The sequence below is a fragment of the Perca flavescens genome, chromosome 4 (assembly GCF_004354835.1).
Source record: "Perca flavescens isolate YP-PL-M2 chromosome 4, PFLA_1.0, whole genome shotgun sequence".
NCBI lineage: Eukaryota > Metazoa > Chordata > Actinopteri > Perciformes > Percidae > Perca > Perca flavescens.
Window position 1 is genome coordinate 29,630,819 of NC_041334.1, and position 16,892 is coordinate 29,647,710.

Below are 16,892 nucleotides of genomic sequence, written 5' to 3' on the forward strand. Positions count from 1 at the left end.
CACAGTATCTTAGAAAAACATACTTGCATTGCAATTATTCACTTCTTTGAGGAGTTATCCAGGAGTAAACAAATAGAAGCTTACATTATCAAACCAACTACAGCGATAAGGCACACTAAAAAAAGAAGGATAAAATCAAAATGCCAAACCAGCAGATACAAGATAAGTGAGTGTGAGTTAAACACGCAGTGTTTTAAAGTCTTGGTCATCAATGTCTACCATTAGAATTAAAAATAGCTCCAGCAAAAATAGTTCAGTGGCTTCAAAGAAGCCCACAACACTTCCAGAAGTTGCAGAGACAACATCGTCAGTTCTAACTTTCAGCTGTGCGGCTCAACAAACTTCCATATACACGTTGCACACAAGTCCCACTGAACTTCTCTCCTGCCAGGAGCCATACAGAGAGTCATACAGACCCAGGCAGCGTTATTTGGCCCTTATTCCCAACAGCAAGACTGACTCAGAGAGAGAAATATTCATGTCTGTGAAGGCGTTTTGGGTTGACAGAATTCCTCTTAAGAAGAAAACACTCACACACGCTTATTTATGCAGGTCAAGTGAGACTTCCACATAGTAGAACATAAAAAAAAACAGGCGAGGAGGTAATAAGATCAGGACTATTGACAGTACAAGATGAAATAATACAGTTTAAGTCAAGTGTTTCAGTTCTGTTGTCCTGCTTGATAACCAAATACAATTCATATTAACACTCTACTACAACCATGTGTTTTCATGTTTTCTGTGTGTAAAAACAGAAATATAGTTTGTGTGAAAAGATAAGCCTTACTGTAAATGATACCTGCAATTTACACGTTTCTTGCCATTGGAATCCTACCATGCCAGGTAACTCAAGGAAGCCATGACGTGTCAGACAAAACATGATTTCTGAAATATTTGAACCTGTGCTACTATCAGCTGGTTTATGTATGTGCTACAAGATGTCAGTGTTAAAGTTGACAGGGCTTGTTTTTCTTTGGCTTTTTACTGTAATTAAAAAAAAAGTTAAACATGTAACAGGAAATACCTGCTGCAGCAGAACAGTATGCATTACCAGAAGAATGTCTGTGTGTTTTCAAAGTAAATCAGACAATCAATGGAGCAGCGGGACTGTGGTGTAAGTGGTGGTGGGGAACTTAAATAATCTGCATTGTCTCTCTCTCTCTCTCTCTCTCTCTCTCTCTCACTCACACACACACACACACACACACACACACACACACACACACACACACACACACACACACACACACACACACACACACACACACACACACACACACACACACGATTGCCAAACAAGTCAGCTCCCCTGAGAGAAAGGAAATGATCAGGAAGTCAGTAGTGCTTCTCATCTAAACAGAAAAGAAACACCTGTGGTATATTTCTACCGTGAAAATACAGCGAAGATCAGGCTACCATACGTATCTTGGCTTCTAATTACTTTAAATAATGTAAACGTCCTCCGAGAGACACACACTCCTACTACACTGACCACATTTTATTTACTAAATTGTCGGTATCTTTCTGCATTTTTAAGGGAAAGGCTACTCTTCCACGCAAATTAGTTTTTGTACTGACACTGAAGCTATGTAGCAGTGAAGCACTGAAGCAGTGTGACTCATGTGACAGGACACAAAACTAGCTCGGTCACAGCATGACGCATGTTTAGAGCCAACTAAACAGTCAAGGTTTCTAAAAATGCAAGATACATATCTTAAAACTGAAAAGAAATGCTATTTATACAACAAAATCTGGAACATTTTAAAAATAAGGAGAACTGCATCTAGATAAGATCTGTGTGTGTTTCTCTCATTTGAGCGTTGTGGTGCTAAAAATAGGCAGGAGACAAACTTCTGGTTTCTGTAATAGCATATTCGTTTCACAACCATCATCCTCTTTCTGTGTGCCTTCTGCAGCAACACATTAAAGCACTGATACACACACACACACACACACACACACACACACACACACACACACACACACACACACACACACACACCTGCACATATGCATAGGCTTTACTGGTACGTGCATGCACACATACACAAACACACACTCCCACAGAAACAGTGACTTCCTGTTTCTAAAGTTAGTCTGCACCATAACATCCTCTTGGTTCATTTAGCTGCTATTTTGGTTAGATGGCTTCATTGGCTCATTTCTCCAGTTTGAGAGTTACAGATGTCCTTCAGCAGTATTTATATCCACACTGTGGCCCTAAAATGTGCTTTGTTTTTTTGTTTTTATTTATTTGTTTAACTCCACAGTGGTATTGGATAGAGTTACTTCTGGAAGTCACACATCAGGTTAAGTGCTAGCTACTATTTGTATACATAAACACTGGCAGCAGGCTCAAGGTTTATACCTGCATGGGTAGATGAGCAACAAAGCAGAAAGGGCAAGAGTTCAGAGAGAAAATGTCATGTGAAGTATAAACAAATACAATTAATATTGTTTCTAGTAAGATATCAAGCATGCCAGCTTGTGCCAAGTGTAAATTCATTATGTTTACAATCACGCTCACATTGAGCTCTGTATTAACAACCCCCCACACACACACACACACACACACAGTAGCAATTTTATAACAGCTACTCCACCATGCCGATTACCTTCATCAGTTCCCCCAGCCCACCACCTATCTCTCCGTCCCTCCCCCGTTCTAAAGTTTAGAGGAATCCACAGCTGTTGGGGACATTCTGTCCCTCTGCTTCCGAGCAGCTGGAGTATCAATTTCCGTATGTGTGCCTCCATTTATGCGTGTGTGCTTGTGTGTCCATCCTATATGCGCCAAGATATTAATAGCTTGCAGTTGTTTCTTTTGAGTGTTCACAGCAGGTCTTTGTGTTTGCATAAGTAGGATCTGCTTGTGCGACAGTTGAGGGTGCGTGTACACGTGTATCAGTGCATCAGTGCTGCAGTGTGTTGGTTCCAATGTATTAATAGTGCCCCTTTGTTTCTTTTGAAGGAGCACTGTGGCTCTTTGTGTAAGTTTCAATATATGTAACCATGCCAACTTATTTTTAGTGTCACCTGTCAGTAAACACTTGTGTTATTGTGTGTAATCATGCAAGTGCACATGTGTTTTAGGACATTGAGTTGCATTGCTGTTTTTTGACATATTAATAGCACCACACCACTTGTTTTTATAAGTGTGTGGCATATGTGTGTGCGCTTATAAGTGTATTAATAGCATTCCCAATTGCCCAGACATGCTTCAGTATGTGTATGGCGTGTGTGCAAGTGGCTGTCAATAACTTCAGCTGAATACATATCAGCCTGCAAATAGCTTTGTGGACAGAGAATGGGTTTACTACAGCCGGCTACGATGAGTGAGATGATATAGGCTTATGCCAGTATTGGCATATATATTGTTGGCAGATAAGTAAACAGAAATTGCAGGACATAAATATTTCAGTGAAGTTGACTTACAAAAAAATGTACTATTGTTAGGCTACTTGTTGGGATTTATAACTGTAAAATATATTTATATATACTAATAACTACTAATAAATGTCATATCCTGCATATCTTTTTAATGGCTAAATCTAAGGTTTTTACCATTATCAACATGGCATCATGACTTTGCGTAAACATAGACGCCACTTTCCTTAAAGTCAAATGGCGTGTCATCTGTACGCATTTTGAGCCATCCACGTGTATGTCTACGCTGTATACAGCGTATGTAAACATACACACACACGTGTTATTGCGAGAACGTGCCGTACTATCGCGAGAACAACGTCACGCGTGTAAAACATGACAAAACGGCATACGAATTTATGAGATCAGTCTGCCATTATGAATAAATGTGCAAAGTATTTTGTGAATTAATTGATTGATTGTTTGGTAATTGTTTTTGCTATAAAATGCCAGAAAATGTCAACCACAATTACCCAGGGCAGAGCCCAAGGTGACGACTTTAAACTGCTTGCTTTATGTCCAAAACACAAAGGTTTTCAATTTATTGTGACACAAAACAAAGAAACGCAGGAAATAATGACATTTAAGGAACTGGAACCATTCAATGTTTGTGCTTTTTACTTGATCACTCAAATGATTATTCAACTTTAAAAATAATCAAATTAATTATCTGTCAATTATCTGATAAATTTACAAACAAATTGTGAGGAATCCTTGTCAAAAATCTTTGTCATGCTAAGACTATGTGGCCTATATGTCATTTTGAGATGTTTGTTTTACCATTGCAATAAACTCATTAAAGCATACCACATTTCATTTCCATTTCCCCCGAGGCTTATGAAGTAACAACTTATTATGACACAACATAAGCCATACATTCCTCCACTTGATGTCAACAGGACAATCGCACAGGCAAATATGAGAGTCCTTCAACGTCTAGTCTTTTTTTTCTTTTTCTCAGAGTCATCAGTACATTTTTATAATGTCTCCGTCACTCTCTTCAACCAAAGGTTCAGAGGTCAGGCAGTTATAAGACTTCTCTTGATGTTGTGTCCCTGAGGCGGCAAGGGAAAAAGATGAGGGGTTGCCAACTCACTGTAAAGTTGTGTGTATGAGAGTGTCACAAGCTAGCATGTCCTTTAGTGTGATTCTCTACCATGATTTCCCACAGCCAAAACAGACTGACAATTGTTGAAATGGTTTCATTTTTTCTCCTGTGGGTTCCAAAGGGTCATCTTTTTCGGAGGGGGAAAACAGCTAAATGTGACGCAGGGAGTTGTCATACGGTTGGCATGAGACTGAAACTCTGTGTTGCCCGAGAAAAACACTCACAATATGTGTTACTGCTAAAAGAATTGACACGGAGACTTTCATGACTGAGCAGCTGCTCATTGTTCATACGAGAGAGTGGTAACAGTGCATTAGTGCTAATAGCCTACACACCCTCATTCAGACATACAGTACCACACAGAAATTATCACCTTGACATTGCCCTCAGTTATGCAAATGAAGGCATGAGCCACTGTTTGACCTGACGGCAACACCAGCTGACTTCCTTTATCTGCTTCAAAATAAACAGTAAATGATTCAGGTCAGTGGTCTGTGCACCTCATTTTCACCTACAGTACTAAGATCCACCCCCACTTTATGATCCTGCCATTACCAGATGTTACCTGAGTGAATGTGGCCTTTTACACACACTCTCTCTCTCTCTCACACACACACACACACACACACACACACACACACACACACACACACACACACACACACACACACACACACACACAAATACTGACTTATAGTTATATTTGTACAAACGCCTGGCATGAAGAGCAGGGGGGGAGGGGGGGGGGGAATTTGACAGAGAGAACCGGTTCTCATGCCCACTTCCTACTCGTCGCCCTTGTATCACAATCTGTTATTGCACACTAGGTTAGAAGACTATGTACATAGAAGGGCTTATTTGTTTTAAATACATCCTGCTGTCAGTAAGAATAAGCGTACTGTCCTTTGGTACAAGCCTGCTTTTACTGGTGGTTTTGATAAAGTTACCATCTTTGTTGATTTCCCTAATACTCTCCATCTTTTGCCCTATAACTCTCACACACACACTCACATGATACACAGGCAGAGCGATGGTCCTGTTGCTGTGTTTTTGAGGAGCAGCTTGTATCAGTAGTCAGCTGAGTTGATCTTAAATCAGGAACAGGAAATGTGATCTGGGGCTCTGGCCGGTCCAGAACACTGTCCCTATTGTCAGTGCGCTGCTGTGGCACACACTGGGAAAACACTGGGGACTTTTAAAGGTTATCTTTCCTGGGAAAAGGTTGATATTCACTTTCACAACTTGCCTGCAGCACAAAGGTATAGGCCTACCTAAAATGGATATGGATGGATATGTTTGGATGATGGCCTCATCACTAAATTTGACTTTGTCTTTGTTGTGTTTCTTATTATATAAACAAAGGCCTACCTGGGGTCAATAGAGGAGCTTCTCAAACAAGTTTCTCTATCACACTTTACTCAACTAGGGTTGAACCACAAGTCTAATAGATTGGAAAAAAATGATTAATCCACCAGTGGTGGAAGGTCCCTCACCGGTCATCTTAGTCATCCATGCAGCATGCAAAGTAAAAAATAAAGCAATCCACTGAACTTTTAATAAGCTCAGCTTAATTAAGCTGAAGGCATTAAAGACATTTTGAATGTGTGTCCCATCAACAGCTAAAATTATTAACTGATTTATTGTTTATCATTAAAGTCATATTTTAAGCAATAAAAGCAAACATTTTATGACATTAGCTTGGGCTTTAGGAAATTTTTCAATATTCCCTGACATTGTAGAGACCTTACAAATACTGGATTAATAAAGCAGATTAATCAATGATGAAAATAATTGTTAGATGCAACCCTAGTCCGATATCTCCAACATCTCACCAATTAGTAGGTCAATTGATTAGTTGATAAATAGAAAATAATTCCACATCTATTTTGACAATGGATTCATCTTTTCTCTTTTTGATAGTGAACTGAATATCTTGAGGTTTTGGATAAAACAAGCAATCTGAATACCTCATCTTGGGCTCTGGAAAATTGTAATCCAAATTTATTTTCTGACGTTTTCTAAACAAAATGATTAATCAATTATTCAAGGAAAAACTTGGCAGATTAATTGAGAATTAAAGTCTTTATTGCAGCCCTACTTCCAAACCTGAACTCATCATGATATAAAACAGAGAAAGGCATCCATGGCAGGTAAGCATTAAAATGCCTAATTTGGGGTTCTTTGAAATTTACTGAATAAATATCATTAATAGACTTTTTCTTAGCCAACTCTTAAGGAAACTCAAAAAAGGAAACCAAAACAACTAGCACACCTCTCCACATATTCTCCAACAGTATGTGTTAAACCACACTGTGAATTGAATACTCAGAAAAGGCTCTAAATAAACATGACCATCTTTTTTTATTAGATAACTGAATTTCTTTTAGATGGTTGCCCATTATGCAAAGTGAAACCCAGCAATTCAAAACAACACTGACTGCTAGCAACCACATTGCAGTGCAACGATGTAATAATAATTAATTGCAAGCATTACCTTACAATTAGTTAGGCCAGAGCGTGACTTGCAGCTGATGCCAACTGTAGAAGCACAGAGGTGACTTCTGTGGACATCAAAAGGTCTACAAGAACAACACAGACAAAAAGAGACAAATGGAATTTCCAAATCTCCAGTGTTAAGTGGGAAAAAGTAACCTTTTTTTCTAAGATGATAGTGATTAAGTTTCACTTCAACCTTTAGCCATATGAGGGCTATTCTGTGTTAATGACTGTGACAAAGCCAAACCCAAAGGCTTTGTCCCAACTTGTGGAGCGAAAGGGTCTTTGTGATCAACGGTTTGAGCAAGATGACACCAATCAGGTAGCACAAAGGGCTGGTTATTATGGTCAGAGTCTTTATTCAGTGATACGCTATTGGAAACACACACACATGCCTGGATACAGTATTTGCACGCCGAGGAGACAACCATGCATTCACACAGGCAGACATTTACCCATTCAAAGCAATAATGAAATGAAATTTAACAGGCAACAGAAAGGGGCAGAGTATAGGTGGTGTCAATTCCTTTGGCATGTCCCACATGAAACTAATGTAACTGTATCCCTGCAACAGCACTAAGGCTATGACCTCATCCCGTCCAGAGAGGGAACCTGGACACATGAGAACATTATTCCACGCATGGCTGCCGTGTGTATGTATGTGTGTTTTCATTTTCTAGGGACTGAATTAGGGGCTTGGGTGGGATCTAAACATTTTTAAGACTTCTGTCATAATACAGCGCACAAACTCACACAACACAGCTGCCCACCCCATGGTCCATCAAACAACCAAACATGTGTTGCCTAGTAGTGAATGAGTCAAACTTTTCAATGACGTTATGGGCAGAAATACATCCAGTAGGAAATTCTAGAGTAGCACTAACAATGAGACCTTAATACCATAATTACATAATTATTTGCCCTATTTATCAACTTAAAATAGTCATGTTGCCTGTCAGATTACGACAATTACCAGGGCACCTTGTCACACACAATCAATTAGTTCAGGCAGGTATAATGTAGCTATACTATCGGTTTATCATCCGACTCTGGGTCATGACCTCATGACATTGTACACTTATTCTGATTTTGTAAATCATTATGGCCATTTTTTGTGGTTTGTACTGCATTTATTTAAATAAAAAGATTACAAAATCAAACTGCAAATCTTAGCCAGGTGAGCTTTTACACCTGTTGAGTTTGGACGCAAGCCAGAAAAGTTTAACATGGATTTAACAGTGTACGTATTGTAGACAGCCAGCAGCTGATATTTTTATCACACAACAAGGTATAAGCAACACTACGTAAGTTCAAGTAGCTGACACGCGTTCTAGTAAACAAGAAAGCAGTAAAGTAGCAGTCGATATACATTTTTAATTATAGCCTCTTTATTTTAAGTAGGCTATTTAGGCTACAAGTTTTAACCGGGCTTATTAGCTTAAACTTAACGGTGCACGTGAGCAAATAACGTTAAACATCGCCTACCGTTTGGAGGTGAAGTTCAAACACGACGCATTTCCAACTTCAGGCGACACCGGAGGGTCTGACAGCCAGTTTAAGGTAGAAATAGTCAGAAAAAAGACGGATAAAAACTTGTCTATCCAGAGCTGCAAAACAGAAAGCTATAAGCCCGCGGTGTTGTATCGAGGCACTTCAAAATGTTTCGGTGGTTATACAAGAGATATTCTGTTCCCCCGTCACCGAAAGCTGCTCTCCACTTATCCGTCTCCTTCTCACTGATTGTCGGTGGTGAAACTGCTGCTAACTGCTGGGAGTCTCACTTTCATCCGCGTGTGTGCTGCTGGTGTGAGGGCTCCATCTGCTGAACTCAGCTGGGTAAGGATGCTCTGTGTGTGTGTGTGTGTGTGTGTGTGTGTGTGTGTGTGTGTTTGTTTTTTTTTTTAAGTTTATTTTTATTGTATTTTTTACAGTGTGCACTTGGCGCACCTAATTTTTAAACTTTATTTAAGTACACATTTAAGGTAGGCCTACTTGTACTTTACTTATTTCCATTTTATTCCACTTACTTCACCACAATTTAGAGAGAAATATTGAACTTGCAGTGCTGCCTATTCTCACATGTCCTCTCCCAAACTGAACTCTCACTGTCTATTACAGTTTCCTCATCTTGCTTGTGGCCAAATCCACCCTCTGCCAAAACAAAGACAACATCACTCGATCCATTAAGATAAACTAATCTGGAACAAACCACCAACATGTAGTTAAACTGAGTCAGTCTTTTATTTCATGTGACCCAGGCCAGTCCTGGTCAATAGCTTTGCTGTTGCTCAGTTAAATTGTGTACCTAAGGGGGAAATTACGGCCTGAGTTTAAAAAAAAAAAAATGCTATCAACAAAACTCAGTCTAATTTCAACAACAGTATGTCTTTTCCTTTTGTTCTCTTGGCAGGACTTGACAGTCCATCCCCCAGTCACGGGTTTGACTGTGTCCTGAATCATTTGAGATACGCACAAGTAAATTGAATTTCTGGCAGATCTTCCATTTTGAACAGCACATGCTTGAGACAGAGCTTCTTCTTTGCAGATGTCGAAAGTGCTTGGTAACTGTTGCTGCTTAAGTTCCATTTTTATTTAAAGGTCCAATATGTAATATTTATACTGTAATAAATCCAAAAATGATACCAATGCCTCATCAGATATTAAGGAAACATGTTAAACTGAAATACTATCTTTTCTGACAACAATGCTAATTTCAGTATTTTTCTTTTTTTTTTGAATTTACATTCCGTGACGGAATTTATGTTTATGTTTTGATCTGTGTGTTGTTATCAACGGCCCAGTTTGACAGGCAGGCCGGGTTGCCAGATATACCTGTAAAAACGTAAACCCAGCACGCTACAGCTGTAACGGTAGTACAGCCATGAAAGCAGCAAACAAACGAACAGGATCAACGGAGATAGATTCTACATGACATAAAAAAAAAAAGAAAACAGCATGTTTCTAACAGTTGCGTGACCAGAGACGTAACAATATAAATATTGGAAATGTATTTGAAAAGATGGAGACAGCTTAGAGCCCAAAAGGATGCAGAGTTGGCTTATTTTCTCCTGAACAGGTAAGCATTAGCTTCAGGCTAATTTATCACAGCTACTAGGGATGGGCATTTTTTGTCATTTCAACATTTGTGTACTCACATTGAATTATATAGCAAGAGTACCCGAGTTGGTTACTCGCAAAAACAATTGAGACATAGCCAGTAGTGATCCCGACTGGTCCTGGCTAACGCCGCCATGCTAACCCTGCTAACTGTTAATGTTACCCGGAGGACCAGGCAAGCAGCCCATTGCTGTTTACAGCGTGTAGCCTCTTCAGCGGCTGGAGCCGACAACGGTGAGTTATTTTAAACCACGAGAGGGGGGCTGTAAATCGGAAAGAGAGGACTGTGAGTTTGCAGTGTGTTTAGCGATTGTTGCCGTAATTCTAAGCCAATGAAGTGTGTTCCGTCGGAATGGTAGTGGTATTTTTAGCGTTTCGTATTGTAATTCTAAGCCGAGGAAGTGTGCCTGACTTGCGTGTGGAGAGGACAGTGAGGTTGTTGTGTTTTTAGCGGTTCATACTATAATTTTAAGCCGAAAAAGTGTGTCCGTCAGTTGGTTACAGAGCTCCGCGTGAGCACGGGCTTTTATGACTGTCAATATAGCCAGCATCTAATGTTAGCTACTCGGCTGTGCTGTGGAGTAATGTCTGGCTATGTGAGACTAGCATCTAACGTTAGCTACTCTGCTGTGCTGTGGAGTAACGTCTGGCAATGTGAGAAAAGCGTCTAGCAACATTGTTGTGAATGCTTCGGTCTCAACCTGGCAACCCCCGTGAACTTCGAGTCTGGGCAGGAGGGGGCGGGGGAAACGACTCTCCTGTATTTTGAATTGGTAGTGCAGTAACTATTTTAACCGCTAGCTGCCAGTATTACACACAATATTACATATTGCACCTTTAAAACCTTTTGTTTGAAAATCAAAATATCAAAATATTCATTTATTCACTGTTTTGTTGTGGCCTTTACAAATATTTTCATGAGCCATCATCAACACCTCATTATTCATAGTTGTGTCAACAGGTCTCTGAATCTCCGCTCCAAGGTTATGTATGCCACATGTTCAAATGATATACAATCTAAAATGATACTTGTAGGAGCTGATATCTGAAAGCAAGTACCAATTCTGAAAAGCATAATAATAGAAAGTAATAAAGTCCATCCATGGCTCTGAAATTGAATGCTGTACTGTTAGGATACTATGTCCAAGTACATTTGAATGCAAATATTTAAAGTGCCTAATAGCTGATTATGAAATGGAATACAGCCTTGATGACATTTTGATACACAAATGGGAAAGTTTCACAGTGAGTCATTCAGAAATGTTTACATTAAAACTATAGCCATGAAAAACCGACATTAATTTCCCATAACATTTGAAACAATATCTTAAGGCTACTAAGTGGTCACTGTGAGTTTTTATTATCAGGAATGATATAGTTGGCACCAATATTTGTGTTTCTGTTACCATCATCGCATCATCATCATCATCATCATCATCATCATCATCATCATCATCATCATCATCAGATGTAAATAGAGCTCTCTCTTCTTATCTTCCCCCCTTACACTATTTCTACACTGTCTCCGCCATCACAAGGGCAGTGGCAGTGCCACTGCTGGGTAGCATGCGAGTTTTTGGATATGTGTGGGCATGTGGGCCTGACTGGATCATAAAGAGAGGGACAGTCATTAGATCCCTCAGTTAAAACATCCCTACATTACAGTGCAATGAGACTATGAGTGAGATGCTGTGGAAAAGTCATCCTCAAAATCTTGTCGCCAGACTTTGATAGATGTAGTTTTATACTGAATCCCAAAGAGGATTTAAAAAAACAACTGAAAGGCAGAACAGTGAAGAAGGGAAAAGACACATATTGCATACATGGGTAGGACTCCAAGGTAGAGTTGTGTGGCCAGTAGGGCTCACTCCTCTTCCAGTCACAGGAAGCCAGTAGGAATGAGAGGAATGCAGTCAGGCAATACGGTGATGGAGAGAGCAGCAGTGCAGGGCAGATTGCCAAAAGTAAAAGAAAAGGAGTCCGGCAAAAGATAGGGAGAGTGAGAAAGTGATTAGAGAGAGAAAAAGGTTGGGGCGCAAATAATTAAGATAAGCAATCAGCAGTGCTGCCAGAACCACATAGCCACGCTCACATACCTAAACAAACGTCTAGTGGCGGCTTTTGTAGTTGCATGCGTAATTGTTCGTATTGAAGGTTTGATGTGGATAATGTGTGTGATATTGGAGGATCCACCGACGGAAATGCCACAGTACATTATTGTGACCCGTGGAATGTGTGGAGTTATCAGTCGCACAGATTTCCTGGTATTGGGTGGAGACTGGGGGTCCGCAAAACAAGAATTTGTTTTTTACTATGCCAGGGGGTTATCCTACTTTACAGACAAACACATGCATGCAGAGACATGCACCGATGCAGACAGCAAACCCAGACATGCACACAAACAGACGCAGACAGCCATATGCATAGAGTTCTCTTTGTCTCTGTCTCTTTAGCTTATTTTAGCTCATTGTTTTGGTTTTACTGTAACTTTACTGTTTTGATTCAGTTCCGCTGCTCTCAACCCTGTGGCCAGCAGCAGACAGTTTTTTTTTTTTTTTTTTTACAGGTCTGAGAAATCCACTGTACACTACCTGCTAAGTATCAAACAGCAGACGGACAAATTTAAATACTAGCTGGTGAACATAATAAGCATTAAGCTACTAAAGAGCCAAATCCCTCAGTAGTTGGTGGAGACCAAAACATGTTTGCCACAAAACCTTTATAAGCAGATGATATGTCAATGTTGTGTTTTCAACTTGTTCCACTGTCCCAAAGTGACCAAAAAAATTGGTTAATGCAGCTTTAAATCACCAGTTAATGTAAAATGCAGGAAAGAGAAAAATAATTCAACTGAACCAGGAATCTACAGATCACTGGCTTGTTGTGAACATCTAAGAAAAAAAGCTCCATTGCGTATGTAAAACAGTGGTTGTAAAGTACGTGCACTCAGCATAACAAAGACCATTGTGTGTGTTCAGGTAAGCCACGCTAAGCTCCAGCTAGCAGCTGTGCGGTAACTTTGAACCGAGAAGGCTGCACGCCGTGGTGGGTTGCCTCTAAAGCCTTTCCATTCCCAACAGCAAATCAAAGTCAACCCACAGAGGGAATAAATAGCACTCAACGCTCACCTAGTTTCTCTGGAAACTGACTGTGATGCTGGAAAGTGTTGCTTTACAACGCCTTCACACTCCCGTATGCGCACGTGTGGAAAAAGGTCAAAACATAGCGTTTAGAACAGAGTGTACCCCTTTGAAAAGGTTTGTGGCATGCCTTGCATGTCAAACTGAATAAACCTGCGAGCTGGTGATTACACTTGAGCTGCTGTTGAGTTAATGCTCATTTTGAAAAATTCTATACTTAAATTATAGAGAAATTAAGAACTTTTATTGAGTGAAACATCCAAAAGTAATGAGAGAAACGATACATTTTCAAAATTCATTGTGCCATTTAACTCATGGCCTGGATGATAATGTAAAGTGGAAAAGGCAACAATTTTATACTTTTATATTTCCTGCTAAAACTTCATCTATGTACAGTAATTTCTGAAGCTAGTTAAATTGCTTCCTCCCTGACAAATCTTTCGGACAGTTTTTCCATATAAACTTCCCCATGGCAGTTGCATCTAAATTAGACCAGATTCTTGCAGTAAAAATACTTCTCCACTAGGGGGTGGTACACAAATAAATGACTGCATCTATTGTTTGTTATCTTAACACAAACAGCAGCTTGTTCAGGTTTAAGAGATCGAAGTGAACTTACTATCAGCCGCTCATTAGTATCATGATCAGTATCTCGAGTTCCTTCTTCATTTCTCAGTGGGCAGCCTGTGCTGTGATGAAGAACCCTCTTAAAGGGGGAGTTCAGCCCAAAATCAAATCTTACCTAAATGTAGATTGTTTTGGTGTGACTTGCCCAGGGTTGGAGATATCGGCCGCAGAGATGTCTGCCTTCTCTTGAATATAAGGTATCTAGATGGCACTCGGCTTGTGGGGCTCAAAGCCTCAGAAAAACACATTTGAAAAACTCAATAGCAATGTCTCTTAAAAGCATGACCTGGTTACTCAAGATAATCCACAAACCTGTTTGTGTGCAGTTTCATGTAGGAACTATTTTCTTTCTTCCGAACTACAACTGCCAACGCATGGAGGAGAGGCTCGTCCTCCACGGCTGAGCTGTAACTGTTAACCACTGTTAGCTCACAGAGAGGTATCGGGTTCAGAGACCCTGAGAGAGGGAGAGTTACGTCCCTGAGGGCCACTCCCAGCTGACTGGGGCTTCTTAACCTGCTGCCTTTTGACCTTTACAAACCAAACAAACCCAGAGTATGAAGATTTATCACTATGACATAAATATAGACCGTCAAGTTTATCAAGTTATTTATACAGTTTGGCTGCTTAGACTGATTTCTTTGTTCTCCCCTAATCAAATTAAATATGGCTTCAGATTTAAATGTGTTTATTTTCTCGATTAATCAATAATCATTTAGTCTATAAAATGACAGCAAAAAAAGAAAGAAAAAAAAAAGCCACCACCAGTTCAAGATCATCTCTAAATGTTTTGTCTGATCAATTGTCCAAAATCTGAAGATAGTTCACTGTCACAGAAGACATTTGAGAAGCTGGAACCACTGTATTGTTGCTTAGAAATGGTTGCATTCTTGCTTAAAAATGCATTACGAGGAATCAATTTTCAGAATGATTGCTCATTCATTTTCTGTCTATCAACTTATCGATCAAGGGGTTGATAATTTCAGCTCTCATTCTTACCATAAATAAACTGATAATCAGATAATCTGAGGCACAGCTGAGTGATAATGCTAAAACGTTGAATTCCAAGAAATAAAACAAGCGTGTATACGTTTGGACAGGGTGGAAGGGTCCTTTTTTATCAGTATTTAAATCCCTAAAACAGGAATTTGTGTCCATCAAGGCAGGGACGAGTCCAAATAAACCACAAATATCATTATTATATCCCCATTATTTTCAGAGAGAACACAGAGGACTTACAGTCTGATTTATAACCCAACAAACCACGTAGACAAGCCTCTAAAAATGAAGCAGCACGGGAGAGTAAAAATAGAGCGAAAGTTTAGTGTTTTGGGTGAGAAAGGCTGAGACCAGCATTTTATCTTAAACAGCAAGATTTATGTACTGTGCACAAAAACACAGAAGGGGGGGGGAGGTGAAAAGCTAAACCTGCTATACAGTGGACTCTACTAACTTTTTACTTATTGTTTTAATCATTTCTAATCGAATAAGAATGTTGTGTACAGGGCTGATTCAGAATTCTATAAAAATATGTGTCCATGGGCAAAAAAAGTATGCATGCACAAGCAAGAATTGACAACATTACCATGTCAAATTTTTTTTCAGTTTTTGCTTTTTCTTTTTTTTTAAATATACAGGGTTTTTTTCAGTACAGAGGATAGCCAAAGTTGTGACAGCAATTTAATTAACTCTCAGTGTCAACCAAACATCTTTCTAGCCTTTTTCCGAACACATTCTCGCTCTCATCTCTGTCTATATGCTTGTCTCCCTAAGCATTGCAGTGTGAGGGACTGTTGTTGTGTGTCTCCTTCATTCTTTGCACTTTAATACTTTTCCTGGACAGACTAGCTCTCGGGGGCTGTTTCCAATTTTCTCCCCTTTCCCCGTCCTGAGAACGTCCAAAACCGAACAAATAAAACAAATACAAAAAATGAGGTACAGTTGTTGTGTTTTGCTGTTGCTCACCACAATGTTCTTCTTGCACATTTTACGTCTTCATGATTTTGAAGCATTTGCAGTGATATCAATGTAAAGGGTAGCCGCTACACTGAATCCAAAGCAAACCCCAGCTTCTCACAGCCGAAGCCAAACAAAGCTGACCATCTGCCGGTAGTAACAGTAATGATGAACCAAAGCAACAACAAGACTCTTCCGTTTGGGCAAAACTGTGTCCACATCAAAACCCTCTCTTCAGAGGATAATACATAAAAGATTACTTCCATGTTTTCCTGGTGATTTAGAGACATTGATGGACACATTTTTACACAGCTGTTACACACTCGTTCACAGATAGATATATTATGTGCAAATGTGCAACATCACCTACCGGTTTTGGCCGCTGACATCCAGTGAGAGGTCCCTCGGTGCTCCCACAGCAGTTCAGTCAATCACAGAGGCCGCAGTCAGACAGGGTGGGAGGGTCGGGGAGAAGATAGATCCTGCTTTGACAGGGGAGTGGTGCTGCAACGCTGGAGCCCGGCTGTGCACTGACAGAGGGAGTCACAGTCAACTGCTTGACACAACCCTCTGACTTTTTTGTGTCGTGCACTTCCTCTCATGTGAGCTCTCTCTCTCTCTCTCTCTCTCTCTCTCTCTCTCTCTCTCTCTCTCTCTCACACACACACACACACACACACACACACACACATTTAATCACTCCCCCTAAATCTTTCTTTCAAAGAAGTCAGAGTTGCTCTGCCCTATCAGCCCCCTGTAACTTTTTGTAAGTAAGCTCCAGGGATGGAGGAGGTTTTGTGTGTGTGTGTGTGTGTGTGTGTGTGTGTGTGTGTGCGTGTGTGCGTGCGTGCGTGCGTGCGTGGGAGAGAAAGAGAGAGTGAAAGATTGCGTAGTTGCTCATGTCTGACAGACAATAGCAGGAAGTGTTGCTTTAGGATGCACAAAGTACACAGGAGCGATATGAGAAAGCTGCATCAGGCATTATTTGTTAAAAGACTTATTACAGTAGTATTACACACGGT

At 40.1% G+C, this 16,892-nt stretch overlaps 1 protein-coding gene across 4 annotated transcripts in view; it reads right to left on the bottom strand.

The window, feature by feature from the left end:
• LOC114553980 (histone deacetylase 7) overlaps positions 1 to 16,447 on the bottom strand; it is a 45,860-nt gene extending 29,413 nt beyond the window's left edge. The window contains exons 1-2 of one of the 4 annotated variants that reach the window (XM_028575484.1): positions 16,241 to 16,447; positions 7,029 to 7,113 (exon numbers count right to left, since the gene is read on the bottom strand). The gene's annotated coding sequence lies outside the window, so the exon portion shown is untranslated. Of the gene's footprint in view, positions 1 to 7,028; positions 7,114 to 8,515; positions 8,869 to 16,240 lie in introns of those variants that run through there. The other 3 variants (XM_028575483.1, XM_028575481.1, XM_028575482.1) reach the window with 3 other exon arrangements.
• Positions 16,448 to 16,892: the final 445 nt, after the last annotated feature.